General features: G+C 39.3%; 1 protein-coding gene across 5 annotated transcripts in view; it reads left to right on the plus strand.

The window, feature by feature from the left end:
- LOC123583553 (protein only RNase P catalytic subunit) overlaps positions 1 to 23,813 on the plus strand; it is a 131,370-nt gene that overhangs the window by 98,305 nt on the left and 9,252 nt on the right. The window contains exon 7 of one of the 5 annotated variants that reach the window (XR_006704941.1): positions 6,454 to 6,604. The exons of the other annotated variants lie outside the window; for them this stretch is intronic. The gene's annotated coding sequence lies outside the window, so the exon portion shown is untranslated. The remainder of the gene's footprint in view (positions 1 to 6,453; positions 6,605 to 23,813) is intronic. 5 annotated transcript variants of the gene reach the window in all.

Below are 23,813 nucleotides of genomic sequence, written 5' to 3' on the forward strand. Positions count from 1 at the left end.
TCACAGCATCTCTCTTTTTTTTTCTTCCGAGCTATGTGGTTGCTCATCCACCTTGATTTGCGGTCAGTAAATGTGCAGTTGGTAAGAAGTCTGTGCCCTGTATTTTGAAGAGAGAGTTGCATTTCTTGTATTTATTTAGGAAGAGAGATATGAAAAAAGAATAGCATTGGATTCCATTATACCATTATCTTGCTTTTTGAGTCTGTGCAGTTCTAAATTCTTTAAACGTTAGGTTTTCTCTGTAACCAACATATGAAGCTGAAAATATTGATAATTTCACACACATACACACACACACCCCATCTGGAATAACTTTGAATTTATTTAAGAAAGCTGTCATGTCAAGACTAATTACTAGAATGAATGTATGTTTGAAGAGAGTAATTCTTTGTGCATTTGGGTTGGAAAACTTGAGACGTATATTTGTTTGAACATCTGTTATAGTTAGAATCAGATGGGAAGGTTTAGAGATTGTGCAATTAGGGAATGTTTTCTACCCACAAATTCTCTAGCTGTGCGCTTCACATTTGTTAACAGGCCCAGGGATGCTTGAATTCAAGTCTGCTTTGGAAGCTAATATTCTTAAATATTTTGTTTCCTCGATCTTTGCTGAAATGATCAACAGCATCAGGCTCCATCAAAACTTTCCTCCATGACGTGGCTCATTTGACCTGTGATCCTTTCCATGTCCAGCTTTCTACAGCTTCCATCTTTGTTGCAAATTGCACCCTTTATAGACCAGTGGGGGACCTCTATTTCAAATAATTTTGGGACATACACTAATCATATATAAGACATGAGGGCTCCTCTGGCCTTAGTTTTTCTTGGCAGTTTACTTGCCTCATCCTTTTTAGGCTTCAAACATGGTTAACTCTCTCAGATCCTTTTTCTCTTTCAATTCTTGTTCCCTATTTGTAATATTTCATAACTGAATGCCTTAATCTAGGACAATTTAACATCATCTTCACTGCTTAGTTGAAATGACACTCTTCAATGTTACTAGTGACTTCTGTGGGGAGATAGAAGCTAGTATTTGTTGAGTATGTTCTGTGGAGCAAGCAGAAGGTGCCTGTGCAAGGCACTTTTATATGTAGCATCTTGTTTAATTCTCACAGCGGATCCACAGATAGTGGTATTTCTTTCTTAAGGATAAGGAAACTACAACTCAAAAAGGGTTAAGTAATTTGTCTCATAGCTAGTAAGGGGCAAAGTTACAGGATTATAAATACTTCTTTCCAAAATCCATGTTCTTCTGTAACAGATCTATTTGTCCCTCTTTCCTGAAATTCTACTTTGGCCTCTTTGTATCATGCTTTTGATTCTTTGGATCTCCATTGCTTTAATCACTAACTCATAAACAGCTAGCTTGCTCTAGTTTCTCTCTTCCTCATCTAAACTTCTCAAAAGACTAGTATACAATTTCTTTCTTGCTATCCATTTACTCCCTAACCCCTAAGGGATGGCTTAGCCCCCATCACTTTTTTGAAACTAGCCCCACTGAGGCCATCAGTAGTTTCCTAATTGCCAGTTCCAGTGGACATATTTTAGTCCTTGTATTAGTCCATTTGAGTTGCTATAACAAAAATACCATAACCTGGGTAACTTTATAAACAACAAACATTTATTTCTCACAGTTCTGGGTGCTGGGAAGTCAAGTTCGTGGCTCTGCAGATTCAGTGTCTGGTGAGGGCCTGATTCTGTGTTCATAGATAGCCAACTTTTCACAGTGTTCTCACATGGCAGAAGGGCAAGGGAGATCTCTCTGGCCTTTTTTCTAAGGGTACTAATCCCATTCAGGAGGGGTCTGTCCTTATAACCTAATCACTACCCCCAAAAGACTCCCATCCCCACTTAATATCACACTAAGGGTTAGCGTTCAATATGTGAATTCAGTGGGGAGATACAGACATTCAGACATTTTCTCTTATATTTAGTACTTTATTTTTTTTCTTCTTGAAATGTAAATTCTGTGAGTCCATACTCTTATCCTTCTTCTTGTACTCTGACCATTCCTTGTCATCTTTTATACTTGAGCTCCTCTTACCCCTTAAGTGTTGATATTCCCTGAAGCTCTGTCTCAGGCTCCACCTTAGTGGATCTCATCCACTTTCTGGGCTGTCAAGTTCCAAATCTGCATCTCTACCCTAGACAAGTATGTACTTCGAACTAAGAATGTCCAAAACTGAAGTCAGCATCTTCATCCCTAACCTCTACTCCTACAGAAGATACCACCATCCTTCCAGGCATCCAGTGTAGAAACCTGGGCGTGGTCTGTGACTCCTCCCTCTCCATAGCCCTCAAATCCAGTCATTCACCAAGTCTTGCCAATTTTACTTTCTAATTATTTCTCAAATCAGTTCTCTTCCTTCCCTCTGTTCTATAGCCTTCTCTTCAAATCTTTATTAGCATTTGCTTAAATAGCTACCATATCCTCGTAACTGGATTCTCATCTCCAGTTTTGTTTCTTTCAAATCCAACCTATTCTACAGACAAAAATGTAAATCTCAAACTTAATTTACAGTGTAACCATAGATTTACATTTGATGTTTTGACCAAGGAGATATCTGAATATGTCAAAAGATTTATTTTGAGGGCCGCCTGGGTGGCTCAATTGGTTAAGTGTCCAACTTTGGCTCAGGTCATGATCTCAACGGTTCGTGGGTTCTAGCCCCACATCAGGCTCTGTGCTGACAGCTCGGAGCCTGAAGCCTACTTTGGATTCTGTGTCTCCCTCTTTCTATGCCCCTCCTTTGTTTGTGCCCTGCCTTTCTCTCTCTCAAAGATAAACATTAAAAAAAAAAAAAAGATTTATTTTGGGAACAGATGTGAACTATTTTGTTAAATTGTTCCCTTTTCCAATGTAGCCTTTTATCTTCTTGCACTTTAGATATAGTACCTGATTATGCAGTGGAGCAAACAAAACTCTAAATATACAATGCACATAACCATTTTGTTTTTATTAACATCTTATTTTTCTATCTGTTTTATATGAAGGGAAAGAAACTAAAACACACACACTAATAAAGTTAGACACTGTGCTTAAATAACCCTATGAAGTAAGCAATTAACTTTCCATTTTACAAACTGAGGTGCAATTAAACCATTTCCTAGAGTAAATAAATACAAGTAATAGATTCAGAATTCAAATGCCAATCTGACTCCAAAGTCCATGGTCTTCCCACTATGCTACTCTTCCTGTGTTGTGTATGTTGTTCTGTGTTATAATTTCCAAACCTGCATATGTAGCCCTCTCCTCACCAGGTAATTCTGGATTTGTCATACCTACAATTTAGGATAGCCTAGAATCCCAGAAATTGGGATGAATCCCAGAAAGTAGAATGAATAGCAGGAAAAGTAACCTGGCAGTGATCCAGGAGAATCCTGGTTGGAAGACCAGTCAGGAGACCTAATTGCATCTTGAAGTCAAGTGATGACAGTGAAACCAAGAAGAAATGAATGTGCTTAAATCAAGGAGTTAAAGCATCTTTGCAAATATATGTCCACTCTATTTTCATGAAAACTTAATTCTCTTAAAATCATAATCTTTTAGGATCTGTCAAAGCCATGTATAAATGGACCACATTTTTGTGCTTTCATAGCCTAACAATAACAATATGTAGTCTTTTACAGCTTACTGAGTCCTTTCATAGATATTATCTGATTTTATCCTCACATGTTTCTTTGGAGTAAGTGGTTGTATTTTTGTCATTTTACATATGAGGAAACAGGCTCAGAAGTTAAGTGACTTGCCCAGAGGTTAACAGCTGTCTAGTACTGCACGGAATCCATATACTGTGCTTTTCTCAGAGATGTTCTGCCTCCCCGAAAACGAACAATATTTCTCAAAGCAAATGATCAAATTCTCACCGTTTGAATGCCAGCTTGGCAGCATATCATGAGTTGGTTAGATCAGGCAGTGGGTAAATAAGAACAGATGATCTGATTCATGCTATGGGCTATGGACTGAATTGTGTACCCCTGCCATGTTGAAGCCCTAACTACCAATGTTTAGGTTTGCATGAGGTCATGGGGGGTTCTTATGAGAAGAGGAAGAGACCTGAGATTAGTGTCAGAAGAGGAAGAGACAGCTCTCTCTCTGCCACGCCAAGGACACAGTGAGAAGGCAGCTGTCTGTGAGCCAGGAAGAGAGCATTTACCAGAATCCAACCATGCTGGCTCCCTAATCTCAGACTTCCAGCCTACAGAACTATGAGAAATACATTTCTGTTGTTTAAGCCACCCAGTCTATGATATTTTGTTATGGTAGCCCAAACTGACTAAGACAGTTCATAAAATGATTTTCTTGTGATAACTCCCAACTGCAATATTTTGTAGAATTAGATGCCTGCCTGGTCTACATCTTACAAACAGTATTGTCCTTCCTTTTGGCAGGTGACAGATAACAGGCACGTTATTGCTTCTGCATTTCCTATATTGCCTAATAGGAGTAAGTAAATGAAGCCATACCATTGCCATTTCAACTCAGTGGTATGTCACACTGAAATAACTTTCCCATGGACATGAATTGTCCTGCCTTGTCTAACTGGAAAACCAAGGGTCTTCTGCTCTGTTCTCTATTTAAAAAATGAGAAAAGTTTTTTTAAACAGAGTGCTTGATAGGAATGTTGTGCAGACTGGCACAGAGTTGGTGGTTTATAAATCATTTCACTATCACCAGAGTTACTACTCAGACTACATTCTGTACACATACATTCTAATTTTAGCATCCTTTAAAAATATTGTGGCTACCATTTCCTGGATAGTGGTCAAATTTTAAACCATTCTTTTCTTTGTTTTAAAACTGACTCAGGTAAGTTTTCTCACTTTGCCTGTTTCTGTTTTGGAAAATCATGCCTTTGAAAACAAATTATTTTGTTTATTCCCATTCATAGATAGCTTTGGGGCATATATGGGCAGGCGCGTGTGCATGTGAGAGTGTGTGTGATCATAGTCATTTCTAAGGCAACCAGTTGTGTTTTGAAGCAGCAAATAATCTCAAGGACAGCTATTATGCCACCTACTTTTGGACGTATCATTTTCCCATTACTCTCTTCCTAGGCGTATATGCAGGAGAAACCAAAATTTAATTCAAGTAAACATCTGTGAATTCGCATACAGAACCAGACTGCACTTTTTAGCATATCAGAAGGTCTTAGTAATTTTCTGACTATCTGGTGAGTCTTAAAAATTAATACCTTCACCTACAGTATGGACATAATTTTGATGAAATCTTAAAAATCCCATTTCTAGGCTTGGTGTAAATTTACAAAGTAGGATATAGTGCCTTGGAAAGTGTATTTTTTTACATTAGATTTCTTAAATTGGGCATATTTCAAAAAATCTCTTGCTGTCTTTCAAAAATACTGAAAATTATGGCTGCACTATTAATGCACGAAATTTGGAGATGGAATAAAAAGCCTCACATACTTGGGATTTTTAATTTTTTTGTTTTGTTTTCTGAGACATGTCAATGTGAAGGTATTTCATATTGAATGAAAATAAAGGGAGACTTTGACCTCCCATGCCTCATCCTTCTTTTTTGTCAAATCCTCACTTAGAGTAATCTTTAGAAAAGGTTTGACATCAAAGAGATCTGGGTCAGGATTCTGGCTCTGTCATGTATTAGCTAGGTTACTAGCTTGGGCAAATAACTTCATTGCAAAGTTAACACTCTAAAACCAAACTTTCTGTCTCCTCCCTTCCCTCCCTCAGACCTGTTCTTCTTTCTATATCCTCTATCTGGTTTGCTGGTACCACTGTGCATCCAGTTACCCAAGCCAGCAATTCCAGGTATTTCTACCTTCTTATTCTCTACATTCACGAAATTAACAAATCCTGCAAATCAATATTGCCTCCTAAATTAATCCCTCCAGTCCTGCACTAATATGGTAGCCACCAGTCATTGGGGCTGTTGAACTCTTGAAGTGTGGCTAACCAAACTGAGAAGTGCTGTAAGTGTGAAAAACACACCATGTTTTGAAGATTTAGTGTACAAAGGGATAGGAACTAGTTCATTAATAATTTTTATATTAATTTCATATTGAACTTTTGATTTTTGATATTGAACTACATTTTTGATGTAGTGTGTTAAGTAAAAATATTTTGTGTTTCTTTTTGTTTATTTTCTTAACTTTTAAAAAAACTTTTAATGTTTTATTATTTATTTTTGAGAGAGAAAGAGACAGAGCATCAATGGGGGAGGGGCAGAGAGAGAGGGAGACACAGAATCCGAAGCAGGCTCCAGGCTCCAAGCTGTCAACACAGAGCCCATGCAGGCTGGAACCCACGAACCGTGAGATCATGACCTGAGTCCAAGTCGGATGCTCAACTGACTGAGTCACCCAGGCGCCCCTCTATTTGTTTTTAATGTGGCTACCAAACTTATATTTGCAGCTCATGTCGTATTTCACTTGGGCTGTACTTCTCTCGTCTGTCTTGTCCTATCTTATTTAGACTCTTCATCTCTCACTACTGCTGAAGTTTAATAATTGACCTCCCTACATTTTGAACCTCAGTGAGAACGCTCTTTCTGAAATGGACATCTGAAAGTGTCACTACTCTGCTGCCACAGCTCTTCAGAGGCTTGTCATCACATAAACCCAAGGTACTGTACAGTGCACAGTCCTGATTGTTCGACTTCTACGTACCTCTTGGCCCTTCTCTCACCTTCTCAGCACCTCCTTCCTCCTACCCTGCACTGTACATTCCACCAATCCTAAAATTCCTGCCTTTCCTTAAACATACTGTGTTGTTTCATTCATCTGTGCCTTTGCATTTGCTACTTCTTTAATCTAGAATATTCTCCCCTATATTTCCCCCATGTGACTAGGAAGTTTCGTTTCATTTCATTTTAACTTTCGATACTTGCCACAGGCCTCTCTTTTCAGCCTCCTTTGTAGAGATTCTGCCAACACCTTATATTTACTCCCAGTGAGCTCTAAGCTCCTTGAGGGTAGGTTACCATGTCTTGCTTACCCTTCTGTCACCTGGAGCAGAAGAGTTATATCCATTTGGTAAATTTTTGTATTGCACTAAAACTATATATATTACAGTGATTTGTTTACATGTCTGTGTCCCTGGACAGAACTCTTGGAAGAAAAGAAGTGAATCTTATTGATATAAAGATCTATTAAAAAAAAAAAAAAGGTCTATATATCCCAGCACCTCAAGTAGTGCCTGCCAGAGTGGACACCATATTTGCTGAAATGATTTAAATAAATTCAGGTAGAACCTACTCTGGATCTGCTGATTTTCAGATTGACCTTTTAGGCTCAGTCATTCAGAGAATTACTGATTTGGAAGGTCTCTAGGAATCCTTTTTTATCTTTAGTTTGGGGGATTGCTGTGTGTGCTGTTGTTGCTATTTTTCCCCTTCGTTTTAGGAATACTGATTTGTATACCTAAAGTTTGAGGTATACTGATTTGCTTTATAGATATTCGAAATAGTGAAATGATTACCATTGTAAATTTAGTTAACATATCCATCACTTCACATAGTTTTTTTTTTCTTATGATGAGAACTTTTAAGATCTACTCCTTAGCAACTTCCAAATATATAATGCAGTATTGTTAACTGTGGTCACCATGCTATACTTTACATTCCTAGAACTTACTTACCTTACAGCTGCAAGTTTGTACCTTTTGGCAACATTCACCCGTTTCCCCCACTTTCTTCTTTCTATTTTTTAACCATCAGATGTTTTTCTTGTTTTCTAAAGGTAGTATACATGTTCATTGGGGAAAAAGTCAAATACTATCAAATGATAGAAATTGAAAATTCTTGGGGCACTTGGGTGGCTCAGTCAATTTAGTGTCTGACTTCGGCTCAGGTCATGATCTCGTGGTTCATGGGTCGAGCCCTGCGTCAGGCTCTGTGACCGCTCAGAGCCTGGAGCCTGCTTTGGATTCTGTGTCTCCCTCTATCTCTCTCTGCCCTCCCCCGCTTGTGCTCTGTCTCTCTCTCTCTCTCTCTCTCTCTCTCTCTCTCTCAAAAATAAACAAACATTTAAAAATTTAAAAAAAAAAAGAAGAAATTGAAAGTTCTCTCAGTTCTGCTCCTCAAAGGAAACCACTGATAACAGTTAAGTGTGCATCTTTCAAGACTGTTTTCACACATACACACAATTATTTTGCACAGAAATGCCATCATTAAACATAGTTTTCTAAAATTTGCATTTTTAAAAATATATGTATTTCCAGTAAGTACAAAGTTTTGGAAGTGTCTTTGAACAGTCAGATTAGGGCAATGTTCCATAGTCTGCCTTTGTTCCTGGGCTGGTTAGAGTGCTGTTCTCTGCTGACCTACTTTACAGCCCAGTGATCACTCCTTAACACTTGTAGAGGAGAAAGCACCTATACCCAGAGGTTGCAGTATATGACCCTGCCACAAATAGAAAATATATCTGGAGTCTTGTTTCATCTTAAAAGTCAGTGTAGATCTTGCAGTTGAAGATATCACAGCAGTTCTGTGTTTGTTTTCAAATCAGAAGCAAGGAGATTCTCAAAACTGAAGTAAAATGGTCAGTCCAGGAGGATGTGCCTGTTTATCCTATGGGCTTCTGGGTGCCCCCAATATGTTGCCAAGTACTGTTTGTGCATACCCCAGTGTAAGAAATACAGTGTTAGCCTGTCAAAAAAAGTAGCTAGGGATTTCCCACAACTCAGGAAGGAGGAAGCAATAGATGTTACTGGAAAAATCATAGTCACAGCTATAGATTAAGGGGCAGGATTAAGAAGGGGGAACATTTTGAAAAGAAAGGAGTTAGAATCAAGATGTATTCAGTATAAGGGGGTTACTGATTAAGAGAATGGGTTTGAAGTTAGAATTAGCCCAGGTTTGAAACCTGGCTCTGCTATTTACTGGCCTGTGACCTTGAGCTAGTTCCTTAACTTTACTGAGCCTCAGTTACTCGTACGTAAAAGGGCATTAGGAGCAGCGTGGTAATAATGGTACCAAATTCATAGGACGTCTATGAGGATGAAGTGAAGATGTATATAAAGATGTTTAAAGTGCTTCTGACCCACCAGAATTGCCCAGTAAATTATGCTAAAGGGAGAAAAGAAGATGACTCTTTTTAGTTTACATGAATGTTTATTCTGTATGCTTGGAAAAAGCCTCAAAATAGCTCTTCTACCAAGAACCAACTCAGTCTGCCCATATCTCTGCCTTGATTAGAGCATAGTGAATACACTTGTCCCATTTGATATCTAATTCCTCTTCTCACACCTCTCCCTCAAATCACATCCCCATTATTGCTTCCTGCCATTTCCAGTTTCTGTGCCCCTATTTCTTTAAGAAAAGCAGAAGTGAGGGAAATGTGAGGGTTTGGGGATTTCTCAAAACTGTTCCTAAGTTCTCATTGTTACATTACATTAAACTATACTTATGTGAATATAATATTTGCCAGATCTTTACTCTGGGAAACACAAAGGAATTTCCCCATTAGTCTTACATTTTAACTTTTTGGAGGACAGGAATTATTGTATTGGGCATACATAGTATGAGAGTTACACAGTTATGAGAGTTCATTACATTGATTTCTCTGTTGTTTTATTTTTCACTCTACACTTTGCAGATGGGGAAACTTAGGCTCTTAACTCACCTCAAGGGCATAAGGTACATTGCTGAGCCTCAACTATTAGATTTAAACAGGAGGTTGCTATTTTGCACCTCAAAAATGGTAAAATATTGGGAACTTCATATGATTCATATTACAGAGCCTCTGTGTGTGTGTGTGTGTGTGTGTGTGTGTGTGTGTGTGAGAGAGAGAGAGAGAGAGAGAGAGAGAGAGAGAGAAACATAATCATCTATAAATAACACTTTTTTTTAAGTTTATTTATTATCAAGAGATCATACGTGCATGCACGCCTGCAGGGGAAGAAGAGAGAGCAAGGGAGACAGAATGCCAAGTGGGCTCCATGCTGTCAGCAGAGCCTGACATGGGGCTAGAACCCATGAACTGGGAGATCATGACCTGAGCCAAAATCAAGAGATGGATGCTCTACCAACTGAGCCACCCAAGCGCCCCAAGAACACTTTAAATGTAAATGTATGATGTAAAGAATAATAATAATAAAACTCTCCTATACCTGTCAGATTAAGAAGCTCTCTATGTGCCCTAACTTATTTTTCTTTCTTCTACTAACCTCTTCTTCATCCTGACACCCTGAGTATGGTATAAATAATTTTCTTGCTCTTCTTTGTTTAGATTTGGAAAACCAAGTAGCAAGCTCAACCCTAGCTGTGTAAAGAAAGACCAGTGTTGTTGCTATTAGATGACAACTCCCTGGAGAAGGTGAACAGAATCTTTGGTTCATGGCTTCTCTGAGAGCTTGTAAGAGCCCCTTCTGGGGAACTAAGCATTCAGCCTTAGGCATGAGTCTTAGGAAACAGAGGTTTTATCAGGCATCTGGCAGAGTTATAGTTTGGATTAGTTACACAACATTTGACAGAAATATGGTCAAACCAAACAGGCTGCTGTTTACTGCCTCTACACTCACATGGCTTTCCTCCAGCTTTTAGGAGTAGATCAAAGCAAAACTTTCTTGCATTTTCAGTAAAATGCAAGTCTTTTACCGATCCAGGCAGCAGGGCAGGGAGTAGAGAGTATAGTAACTCCAGACTGTGGTTAAGACAGCCAAGTACAAGCTCACGCACTTGAGCACTCTATGCTCAAATGAAAACGATGATGTGATGGCAGTGGAGATCGTGGTGATGACTGTCCCCAGTGTGGCTGTCTCTGGACTCACTTTCCAATCTAGATTGATTGCCCTCTGAATCTGATACACAGACAATTATCCTGGAATCTCTCTTCACCATCCTCCTGCAATTCCCATTGCCTCTCTCCTGTATTGGATTCTATTTCCTGTCTTCCTCTTTCTTGGGTTAGTGTCTTTAGTAGAAAACATTCTCCAGGGGCTTCTTAAGGAAGGATGCATGGGAGGTAAAATTTTGGAATGCTTCCATGTCTGAAAGTGTCTTTATATTATTCTTACATATGATAGAGTGGCTGAAAATAGATCTCTAGTTTAGAAATAATATTCTTCCAGAATTTTGAAGATAGTACTTTATGTTTCCAGTGTTGAAAATTTGAAGACATTTGTTTTTTGTTTTTGTTTTTTTACTTTTATTTGCATTTAGTCTATGCAGAATGTACTTCAGAACCATAAGTTTTTGTTTCTTCAGTTTCCTCTAGGATATCCTTCTCCTCTGTGCAACCTCCTCTTCTGCTTTAGGAACAATCTGCTCTTTTTTCAGTAAGGATCATCTCAGTGTGGAAGGGAGAGCTCATGTATGGGTTAATCTGCATGAGCCCTGTAAGTTCTGCACCACATCTTGGGGTCTTTGCTCACCTGGATGTGCTCAATGACCAGAAAATCTACATCCAAATCCTTAAGGTCAGCATTACTCTGTGCATTTTTAAACATGTACAATAAAAATTTGGCACTCTTTTTGGGACACCAACCTTGTGTCTAGCCCCACTCTTTGTAGCAATGGAATGGTATACATTGCTTCTGCAAAGTGACATCCTTCAGATACTGTGTGGCTTTTTGGATATGCATACCCTTGATGGCCTAGGCAGTTTCACATGTGTTGTTAAAGTGAACATGAAGATTTGAACCTATTTTTTTTTTTTTTTTAAGAGAGAGAGCACATGCTCACAAGCATGGGGGACAGCGGCGGGGGGGGGGGGGAGAGGGAGAGGGAGAGAGAGAGAGAGAGAGAGAGAGAGAGAGAATCACAAGCAGGCTACATGCTCAGCACGGAGCCTGAGAGAGAGAGAGAGAGAGAGAGAGAGAGAGAGAATCACAAGCAGGCTACATGCTCAGCACGGAGCCTGACACTGGGCTCAATCCCAACAAGCTTGGGATCATGACCTGAGCTGAAATCAAGAGTCTGATGTTCAACCAACTGAGCCACTCAGGCACCCTTGAACTTCTTGATTTGCATGATTTTGTATGATTTTCTGGGTCAACTGAATAGTGAACCATTTTCAGAGATCATCTCAGGCTGCTTACAGGAAGAGTGGAAATCTGAAGACATTCTGACTCCCGATCTTTTCTATATGATTTTTTTTTTTTTTGGAAGCTTTTGGAATTGTCTTTTTGTTTCCAGCATTGTAAGCTTTTACAGTAGTGTGACTTGATATGGTCAAGTTGCTATCCATTCATTCTAAAAACTCGTATCTTTCTGTTTTGGGAAATGTTCTTTGATTATTTCATTGATGACCCCTCCTCTCTTTTTTCCCTGTTCGTTCCCTTCTTCCTCTCTCCCTTTCTTCTTCTCTGTCTCTCTCTGTCTCTTATTCAGATGTTAGATCTCCCAGGCTGGTCTTCTAAATTTCTTAATTTTTATCCCTTTGCTCCTTTCCTGGGAGGCCTCTTCAGTGTTCTCTTTCTACCCTTCTATTGATTTTTTTTTTTTTTTAATTCATGGTTGCAGCCATATTTTAATTCCTAAGAGCTCTTCTTTATTTTCTTCCTTTAAAAAAAATACATAATGAATATATATTATCTCATGATTTTAATGATAAGTTTTTGTAGGATTTTGGCCTTGTCCCTTTATAGTCTTTTGTTGTTGTTTTTTTTTTTTTCTTATTTATTTTAGACTCTTCCATGTCATAGGCTCTCCACAGCTGTGATAATTCTTTGCTATGTGCTTAAAATTAAACATAATCTCAAGAGCTGATTAGAAGCTCTGGGTGTGTAGGTGGGGCTTATTGACTTCATAGTAGGGTGATCTGGGTGGGCCATTTGTTGGGGAATTCCCAACAGTCAGTATGTCTAGGGTTTTTTCTTTGCCTGGTCAGATTCCCCAAAGGAGAGTTTCCAATCTCTTGACTGCAGGGCCAAGGGCTTACTACTGCCAGTGTTTCTGAGAGCCAAGTAGAGGAACAGGAACAGGTCTGAGTTTCTCTACATCCTGCTTTCAATACACGTATATTCACGTCATGCCTATTTTTCAGTATTGTACTCACACTGTGAAATGTGCACAGTACTCCAGTATAGAGATCCTTTGATTTACCACATCCAAATAATGAACCTTCAGACTTCCTACCCCCACCACAGCAGAAACAGTATGTATGTGGAGTGGGGAGGGAAGATTTAGGAATCTGATGCTTCCTTAACAGCTTTTATCCAGGTCTTCTGAGTGAAGACATACGCCTCCAGTTAGCCTGCCTCCTTTGCTTCCAGTTCTGGAGTATTTTGAGAAATTAGGTTGGTTCTTAGTTCACCCCTCTTCAAAATTGACTTTGTTGGATCTGCAAGATTAGTTACCACCTGTCCATCTCCTTTCCAGCTTCCAAATTTTATTGCCGTTATCTCCCTTGTTTCCAGGTTCTTGTGGATTTGTCATTTTAGAAGGCTCTGTGTTATAGTTTTAGTAGGGTTTCAAGTGGGGTTAATATTAGATGCATGTGTTCCTTTTGTCTTCTTAACCTGAAAGCTTACGTTCTACTCTTAACAACTGTTGACAGAGAGATTAATATAAAAATCACCGAGGTCTGTGATAATACCAAAAGAATCTCTCTTTTCTTTCTTTTTTATCTGTTTTATTCTCTTTCTGTTTTGTTTTTTGTTTTTGTTTTTTGAGGGAGTGGGAATACAGTGGGGTTTGGGAGGTCTAAATTTACTAATCCAGACTGTACTGTCTAACAATAGCTAGCATTCATTGAGTATTTTTCCGCGTGCTTTGTAGCTAAATGAATCTAAATTAATCCTCATAATAACCCAATTTGTATCTCCATTCTACCAATGATGAAACAAAGGCCCAAAAAAGAAATGTAACTTTCTTGAGGTCACACAGCTCTGACACAGTAGAGCCAGAATTTGAACTAGGCAGCCTGATATCAAAGCTTATTGCTGTTAATTACTATACTATCAAATACTAGATATGAATTGCAAAAGTTTCTTTTATGTCTCTATTCAGTTTCATTTACCATATCAGCCTTTCCACTACAGAACTGTATAGATGACTTGGAACATTAAATGGAGATATCCAAGGTGTCTTTTTATATTCCTATGTCTCTCATATATTTAGAACTGACAGGCTTGTTCCAGAAAACAAAATCAAGGGGCACCTGGGTGGCTCAGTCAGTTGAGCGTCTGACTTCAGCTCAGGTCATGATCTCACTGCTCTTGGGTTTGAGCCCCATGTCAGGCTCTGTGCTGACAGCTTGGGGCCTGGAACCTGCCTCAGATTCTGTCTCCATCTCTCTGCCACTCCCTTGCTCACACTCTGTCTCTCTTTCTCAAATATAAATAAACATTAAAAAAAACTTTTTTAAGTGAACAAAATCAATAGCCATAATATACACTTGTGTGTGGCTCTCTACTAAAACAGAACCTATATAAATCAATGCAGCCATGGAAAGGTTACATAAATTTTCAAGCCTCCACAGCCCCAGTCATCATATTCTTTCTTTTCTAGTCATTAAATGGTATCTATGAGCCTGAAAGTATTTACATACTTTGCCAGTGTGAGCAGATTACTCCCCGTACATGGACTGGATCTAGAACCCTAGTGGAAATTTTTATTAAATTGTTGCAAGTGGAAATTAAAATGTATCCGAGTAAGTTAATTTAATCTTCCTGAAATTAGTTTTCAGTCTTCAAAATACTATCCTTTTCTGTCTCACAGTGATAAAGGAAACGCAAATATCTTACAGAGAAACTAAAAAGACCAAAGGATGCATGTAAATGTTTGGAGAAAAGTCATACTATGAGTCAGGAGCCAAATCTTCTGTTTTCTAGACAGTGCTGACTCTCAGCTAGCTGGGGAAATCCATCTTGGCCAAGTTAATCATTCTCTAAAAGGCTGGACAATTGTGTGGGTGCTAATGGCATCAGAGAAGACAAGGTATGCAGGAAACACATCCCACACTTGACAGGATGTTCCCAGGGCAGGAAGGGCATTTCTCTTCCTCAGTAGAATTGTTTCATTGAATAAAGACAACGTGAGATCATTCGAATCTCCCCAAAATACCAAAGACTGATGAAAGCAGGATATATAGAACATGGTGAGTCTAGTGTAAACCAGTGGGATCATTTATGACATCATAATAAAGTAACAGTATTTTGTGTATATACTTTCTTCCAAGAGATTCAAAGAAATTTACATAGTCAGTCAGTCATCAAAGTTTTAAATCTTCTGTGGTCAGAGTACATGGTCCCAGAGATGGGAGCGGAACCCTGGTTTAGTCTCAGCCTTTTCTCTCTGGAACCCTACCACCATGTTTATGAAGCTTCCATTTGAATACCACCCAGTAAAGTACCCCTCCCCTCCTCACCCCAGCTTCTGCCGCTTCTCTAAAACATTTCCTTTTTTCATCTTCTTCTAATTCTCCCATTTTCATCAAGTGCTAATCTACATCTTACATGGTGGATAGCTCTTGAACAGTTCCAACAACGAAATATCATTCATCTTCCTTAAGTAAAGAATGATATCTCTCTCTAAGATAGAACTGAGGCTGAGACAGCACCAGTAAGCAGTTGGCAAATGAAAACATGATGAGAAGCCTTGAGCCAAAACTTTGGTGGTTTTCCTAAACTCCTCCTTGTTGGTATTTTCCAAGGTATACAGGAAAATGTTGAATATAGCAGTCACCTGAGCAGGAATTCTCTTCCCAAAACTTAGCTCAGGAGAACACTGAGACTTACAAAAACAGAAGAGAGAATGAAACTAGATATGAGCTTACCTGCAGATGGTAGAAACAACACAGAAACAAGTAGAAAACTCCATTGTTCAGTGTAAGTTATGACTTGCCTTGTTTTTTCTGCTGTAAACTTTGTGGAGAGCACAGTGCATCAGTTATAAACATTGTGTTTGTAGTCTTCTGAGTCTGAGAACACTGCCTCTATAGAATCATTCATTGTGTATCTAAAGTGATTTCATATTCTCTTAGTTTGTGGGAAATAATTGTCAAAATTAATTAATGCACATGAAAGAAAAGGACCCAAAGAATTTTTACTTACTTTTCTTGCTTGCCTTTGACTTAAATGTTTATTTATTTTTGAGAGAGAGAGAGAGAGAAACAGAGTGTGAGTGGAGGAGGGGCAGAGAGAGAGGGAGACACAGAATCCAAAGCAGGCTCCAGGCTCTGAGCTGTCAGCACAGAGCCTGACTCGGGGCTCGAACTTATGAACCATGAGATCACGACCTGAGCCAAAGTCAGATGCTTAACCGACTGAGCCACCCAGGTGCCCCATAGCAACATTGTATTTAAAATTAATCTGCTTTCTGGAGCTCCTGAGTGGCTCAGTCAGTTAAGCATCCAACTCTTGGTTTTGGCTCAGGTCATTATCTCACAGTTCGTGAATTTGTGCCCCGCATCAGGCTCTGCACTGACAGCACAGAGCCTGGGGATTCTCTCTCTTCCCTCTCTTTCCCTGACCCTACCCCATTTGTGCACTCTCTCTCTCAAATAAACTTAAAAAAAATTTTTTTTAATTTTTCATTTTGCAGTTCAGGTGCTGAACTACAGCTGTGTGTATGTGTAAAGAGGAGACAGGTCAAAGACAAAATCACTTCACATCTTCTTTGGTGTGAGCACTAGTATGGTTTTATCTGAGAAAAAATGAGGCCTCCAAAAGCTTGGACCAGTCAAATGCATGATGCCTTGCTCCTCAAACACCCCACCTGATCAGTTTTTACCTATAAACAGCTGCTGGCCATTTTCAGAGAGAACAACTTCTACTTTAATTAAGCTCCCCTTCTACATCAGGTCCTTTTTTTTTTTCCTTATTTAAATTTTAGTTAACATACAGTGCAATATTGGTTTTCAGGAGTAGAATTCAGTGATTCATCACTTAAGTACAACACCCAGCGCTCATCACAAGTGCCTTCCTTTAATACCCATCACCCATCTAGCCCATCTGCCACCCACCTCCATCCATCAACCCCCAGTTTTTCTCTGTTATTAGGAGTCTCCTGTAGTTTGTTTCCCTCTTTTCTCTTTTTTTCCCACTTCCCATCTGTATATTAGATCCTTTAAAGAAAACTGTCCACAGCCAAGTGCAGGAATTTCAGCTTTCCATGATTCCTGAAGAGCTGTTTACACTTATTCATTTCACACGTTGAATATTACCATCAGAAGCTGCCAGGGAATGATACTGGGTGCCTTATCCACTGGGTACTGGGCTCCAACTAGCTGAATAGAATTGGGGACTGGGGGGGGGCGTCTGCTCTTAACTAAGGCTAAGATAAGTAAATACAACTTCTCACCACCACCCCCCACTCTCCCCCCCCACACACACACACTAATACATTAAAAGGAGAAAGGTAGGGCTGAAGGTGGAGAGGTAGGTTGAGGAAGGAAACATACTTCAGCACTAACATGCGGCCTCCTGGGACCCCTTATCAAATTGACCCCTGGTGGTTTCCAAAAGTCATTAGAGGGGAGAAAAATTGCCAGAAAGAACATGCCGTGAAAGCCAGATGGTTTTGAGATCCTTGCTCCAAAGATCTTTCCATATAGAAGTTGTATGTGAGTTGATGTCATTTTACATTTTTATTGATGATAACTTGATAGATAAATGTTCATAATACTGTTGAGGATAGTGGGAGGGGGAGTGAAGAGGGTGGGAGGTAACTTATTTCACATTTTAAAAATAAAGCAATCTGAGTAAATAAATAAAATAGGAATTTGAAATTCCTGACTCAGGCCAGAACCCCCAAACCACAGATCCTATGTTGATAAAAATTTGGAATGAGATCTTCAGTAGTAAATAGGGAGAGCGATATTAGATGACTGATGTTTTGATGATGGTTCCACCTGTAAGTGCCTTTGGACCAAATTCGGAGCAAGGGATTATCATTACCCACACTGGCCTTCTCACTCAGCCAGGATGATGCCTGCTGAAAATCTCCCTACTGTGCCAACTGCTGCTGCCTCAAGGCACTCCCGGCTTCCACCCTCTTCTGGGTTCTTATGCTGTCTGGCTTGCTCTGTGAGTCCGAGGTCAGCTCTCACTCCTAATCTCACACCAGCTGTATCTCCTCCGTGTCTCTGCCCTCAAGCCTCCTGCTCTACCCTCCCCACCATCCCGCTGCCAGTGACTCACCTCCTGTGGCACACAGAAAATAGAAACTGTCAGGAGGAGTGACCTCACATTTCAACATACACACCACACACATACATAGATGAACCACGTGGTCAGGCCAATTTATCTGTGCTCAAATCCATTTCAATGCTAGAGGTGTTCTCTCTTTCTTTCTTGCCTATTCTCTGGATTCTCCTTACTGCTTTCTCAGGAAACTTGTTCCAACAATTATCCTTTCTGTGCCTTGTATCTTCATCCTTTACCTTGCCGCTGACTTTTTCTGATCAGGATATAAATATTCTCAAGTCTTCTGTCTTTAAAAAAACAAAATCAAATGCCTCCTCCCTTCAAAATGAAGCTTCTGGAGGGTGGAAGTTTTGAAGAGACCACACAACATCGTTTCTGAAACGAAAAAGCAGAATTGTTATTTTTGGTAAACAAAATACAGATATGCTTGTAAAACAGAGTCTCTCTGGAAAAAGCAAACTGTAACCTTATGTAGTTTAGGAAACCAACTGAAATCTCACTTCTGTCCCCGTGGCTTCCTCAAAATGACTCCACGTTGCAGGCCACACTTTGGTGTCTCTATAAGCACTGATACTTAGCCTCTCCTTTCTTCTTAAAAGCTCTTGATAGTCTGAGAGACTTCTGTCTCCTGGTTTTTCTTTATCTCTCTGACCATTCCTCAGTTGACATTAAATTCTTATCATTCTAGCCTTCAAAAAATAGTATTCTTCATATTTCATCCTCAGCTTTATTCCTTTCTCTGTCTGTATCCTTCCTGTTAAACTTCTACCCCATGATGCCTTGAAATCTTTATCTCCAGCCCAGAGCCCCCTGCTAGATAGTAGAGTCACATAACTGGCTGCCCACTGGATATCTCCCACCTGGGGGTATGATGAGCTTTTCTTCTCATAGACTCTGTCTTGGTACTAACATTTGTCCAGTTGTCCCAGTCTTCCTTGGTTTATCCCTCTCCTCATCTCCACAGGTAATCAGTGACTAAGCCTGATCAGTTCTGCTCCACTAACTCTACTAACTTAGCAGGCTCTCTTCTCTCCAGCTTTACTGCCCGTGCCTCAGTTCTCATCTCTTACTTGAATTACTGCAGAAACCCCCCCCCCACCTTGATCTCCTAGTCTAGCCTTCTCAAAGTTCACAGTTTTTTTTTGTTTGTTTGTTTGTTTTTGAGACAGAGAGAGACAGAGCATGAACAGGGGAGGGGCAGAGAGAGAGGGAGACACAGAATCGGAAGCAGGCTCCAGGCTCTGAGCCATCAGCCCAGAGCCTGACGCAGGGCTCGAACTCACGGACCGCGAGATCGTGACCTGGCTGAAGTCGGACGCTTAACCGACTGCGCCACCCAGGCGCCCCTCAAAGTTCACAGTTTTGATCTAACTTGGTAGTCATATCATGCTCCTGTTTTAAATTCTTTGTCCCACCCCCCCCCCCCCATTGCTTTCAGGTGGGAAAAGATTCCTTATCACAACTTACAAGGACCTTTTTGAACTGGCTTCTACATTTATTTCCAGCCTTATTTGTGGCATTCCTCAGGTCATCCCACACCTTTGCTCGAAACACATTTGACAGCTTGCAGTTCCTCGAATTCGGTGTACTAATAAAGAGCTTCCACCTTCAACATGCTGCTCCTTGTCCTTGGAAATTCCCATTGCTTGCCTGGATAATTCATCTGAAACCTCAGCGGTCGCTTCCGCTGTGGAGACGTCCCTGACCACCCTCCCTACCCTCAGTGTGATTTAAGTGCCCATCCCTTGTGCTCCCTCTTAGACTTACTCAATTCTGTTAGAATCATTTGACTGTAAACTCCTGGAGGTTAGGGATTACTGTGTCTTTATATCTGTATCTTCAGTGCCCCCTGTTTATTGACTGACAGAGAAGTTCTCGTTCATGTTCTATGAAGGAACTGGAGTTTCACATACACGCACATACATGAGTACACACCAAAAAAAAATCCTTGAGTTTGGTTGACTCTCTAGATCCAACTACTAATTTATAACAAAAACAGAGGACTGGAGAATATGTTACATGATACCATAGGGATGCGGTCAGCAAAATCTAAGTACAGGAAATACTGTAAGACAAACAGCCACATTTCTGTAACTGCAGTCAAGCAATTGCAATATATGGAGCTTTTTTAGATCCTGATTTTTTTTTTGAAAACTGTAAATAAAAATCATGAATGAGAAATATGAATAGTGTATATTTGACATTAAGGAATTATTGTTAATTTTTTAGATGTGATAATGGTATTATGTGCTTATTTTTAAAAAACAGTCCTTATGTTTAGAAGTATATTCTGACATATTTACAGATGAAGTGATATAATGTCTAGGATTTGTTTCAAAATAATATGAATGGGAGAATAATCTGGGTGGGGATATAGATGAAATTGGATTGGCCATAAGCTGATAATTATTGAAACTAGTGACAGGCACACAGTAATGTGATTATATTTGACTGACTTTTGTTTATATTCTTAGATTTCTATAATAAAACTTTCATTGTGGCAAAACATACACAACATAAAATTTATTTTAACCATTTTTATAGTTTCTAGTTTTTATTTAAATTCCAGTTAGTTAATGGGGCACCTGAGTGGCTCAGCCAGTTAAGCATCTGACTTCGGCTCAGGTCATGATCTCGCCGTTAGTGAGTTCGAGCCCGGTATTGGGCTGTGTGCTGATAGCTTGGAACCTGGATCCTGCTTTGGATTCTGTGTCTCCCCCTCTCTCTGCCCCTCCCCGACTTGCACTCTGTCTCTCTCTCTCTCAAAAATAAACAAACATTAAAAAAAAATAATAAATAAATTCCAGTTAGTTAACATTTAGTATAATTTTATTTTCAGGATAGAATTTAATGATTTCATCCCGTACATATAACACCCTATTTTAACCTTTTTTTTTTCTATTTTAACCATTTTTAAGTGTACAGTTCTGTGGCATTAAATGCTTCACATTGTTGTCCCATCATCGTCACCATTCATCTCTAGAATGTTTTCATCTTCCCAAACTGAAACTCTGTACCCGTTAAACAATAACTCCTCATTTTCCCCCACCCCTACCCCTTACAATCAGTGTATTTTCTGTCTATGAATTTGACTACATACGTCACATAAGTGGAATCATACAATATTTGTTCTTTTGTGTCTGGCTTAATGTCTTAAGTTAACGTAATGTTAACGTAATGTCTTCTAGGTTTCTCCATGTTGTAGCATGTATCAGAATTTTATTCCTTCTTAAAGCTGTATAATGCTCTGTTGTGTGTATATACACGTTTTGTTTATCTTTCCATCTATTGATGGACATTTGGGTTGTTTCCAAAACTTTTTCCAGAAGGTATCTGATAATAACTATTCTCATATATAAGGTATACTGATTATAGTTATCTTGCTGAAGAACTGGCATAAAACTAATTTCTGTAGACATCAGATCCCAAAGGCTTAAGAGTTTTTGAAGACCTACAGTCCACACAACCCAGGAAGCGCAAGAGACTGCAGGGGGTGATGTATAAAGTTAAGAATAGGGAAAGGAAGTTACACTTGCAGTTTAGGATTACTCAGAAAAACTCTTGGTCTCATTGGCCTCTACCACCTCCCAGGCAGCTTTTCTACTTCCTGAGTATCCCTACGCAGTTATTTCTAACAGATGTGGCCCTGCCAAATGTATTTTTACCCTAAGCTCAGGAACTACCTTTCAGCAATTTTATACCAAAAATAAGTGTCACTTACAAGTAAAAAAAAAAAAAAAAACAAAAACCTTTTATCTGTTCCTGTAGGAGATAAACCAAATTAGAATGGAAGCCAAACCAGAAAGTGTTTGCATCAAATATTAGTCTGAAATTTATTCTTCTTCTTCTGGTTTTTGGAAAATTATCCTTTAGACATTCTAAGGAGCAATGGGGTTGGGCGGGGGGTGGTGGTGGCGTTGAGATCCAATCTCTGGTTAACCTTAAGATACCCAGAGAAGTTCTAGAATCAATTTGGAATTTTGGATACTCTCCAGAAGGAGCCATACTATTTATTTTGTTCTATTATGTGGCTCAGATTCTAGATTACTTAGACAAACCCAGAACTATCCCTTACCATCTCATTCATGGTTTTCCACATTAGAACAGTCCAGAGTGGATTGTGGCTTCTCTGGTCATGACTGTCCTGAGTTTAAGAAAACCCTTCCTTATCTTTCTTATCTAAACTTATTTCCTGCTGATAGTCTCAGGAGAGGATTGCCTTTTATATCTTATACTGACCATCCAGGATGCATTGGATATTTGTCACATACCCGTTTGTCCTTAGGAGCCCCAGTTTGTTTTGGTTTAGAGGTTTTGTTTTATTTTGGCTTTTTTGTTTAACTTCTTATTTTGAGATAATTGTAGATTCATATACAGATGTAAGAAATAGTGACAGAGATCCAGTGTATCTTTTACCCGCTTTCCTCCAATGGTAGCATCTTGCCAAACTATATTATCACAACCAGGATATTGACCTTGATACAGTCAAGATAGAGAACATTTCCATCACCACAAGGAACCCTCCTGTTTCCTTATTATAGCCATACCTACTTCCCTCCTGACCTCACCTTCTCTTTAGCCCACAGCTGCCACCAATCTGTTCTCAGTTTTTATAATTTTCTCATTTCAGACATGTTATGTAAGTGGAATCACACAGTACATAACCTTTTGTGTTTGGCTTTTTTCCTCAAATAATTCTTTGGAAATCAATCCAGATTGTTGCAGTATCAATAGTTTGTTCCTTTTTATTGTTATTTAGTATTTGATGATCTAGATGCACCAGTTTAACTGTTCACCTATTGAAGGACATCTGGATTGTTTCCAGATTTTGGCTATTACAAATAAACCTAAGTAGTTAAACATATGTGTACAAGTTTTTATGTGAACATAGGTCTTCATTTCTCTGGGATAAATGCGCAGAAATACAATACCTTGGTCATGTGGTAGTTGCATGTTTAGTTTTACAAGAAACTGTAGCTAGAGTGGCTGTACCATTTTAAATTCCCACCAGCAATATGTGAGTGATTCAGTTTCTCCTTGTCCTCACTCACCAGCATTTGGTGTCATTACTATTTTTTATTTAGCCATTTTGATAGGTATATAGTGATTCCTCATTGGGTTATAATTTGCACTTCCCTAATGGCTAATAATTTTGGATATCTTTTCATGTGCTCATTTGTCATCTATGTGCATTCTTTGGTGAAAGTTCTTTGGGTTTTGTTTTGTTTAAAAAAAATTTTTTTTAACATTTTTATTTGTTTTTGAGAGAGAGAGAGAGAGCACATGGGCAGAAGAGGGTCAGAGAGAGAGGGAGACACAGAACCTGAAGCAGGTTCCAGGCTCTGAGCTGTCAGCACAGAGCCCAACATAGGGCTCAAACCCATCAACTGTGAGATTATGACCTGAGCTGAAGTCAGATGCTTAACTGACTGAGCTACCCACGCGCCCGTTTTGTTTTAAGTAAACTTTACCCCCAATGTGGGGCTCAAACTCACAATACCAAGATCAAGGTCACACGCTCTACCACCTGAGCCAGCCAAGCACTCAAAAAGGTCTTTGTTCATGTTTTATTTGGATTATTTGCTTTTTTTTAACTGTTGAGTTTTGAAAGTTCTTTATATGTTCTAGATATCACTTCTTTGTTGAATATGTGGTTTGCAAGTATTTTCTCCCAGTCTGTAACTTGTCTTTTCATCTTTTTTAACAGGACCTTTCACAATGCAAACAGTTTTAATTTTGAAGTC

The sequence above is a fragment of the Leopardus geoffroyi genome, chromosome B3 (assembly GCF_018350155.1).
Source record: "Leopardus geoffroyi isolate Oge1 chromosome B3, O.geoffroyi_Oge1_pat1.0, whole genome shotgun sequence".
Classification (NCBI taxonomy): domain Eukaryota; kingdom Metazoa; phylum Chordata; class Mammalia; order Carnivora; family Felidae; genus Leopardus; species Leopardus geoffroyi.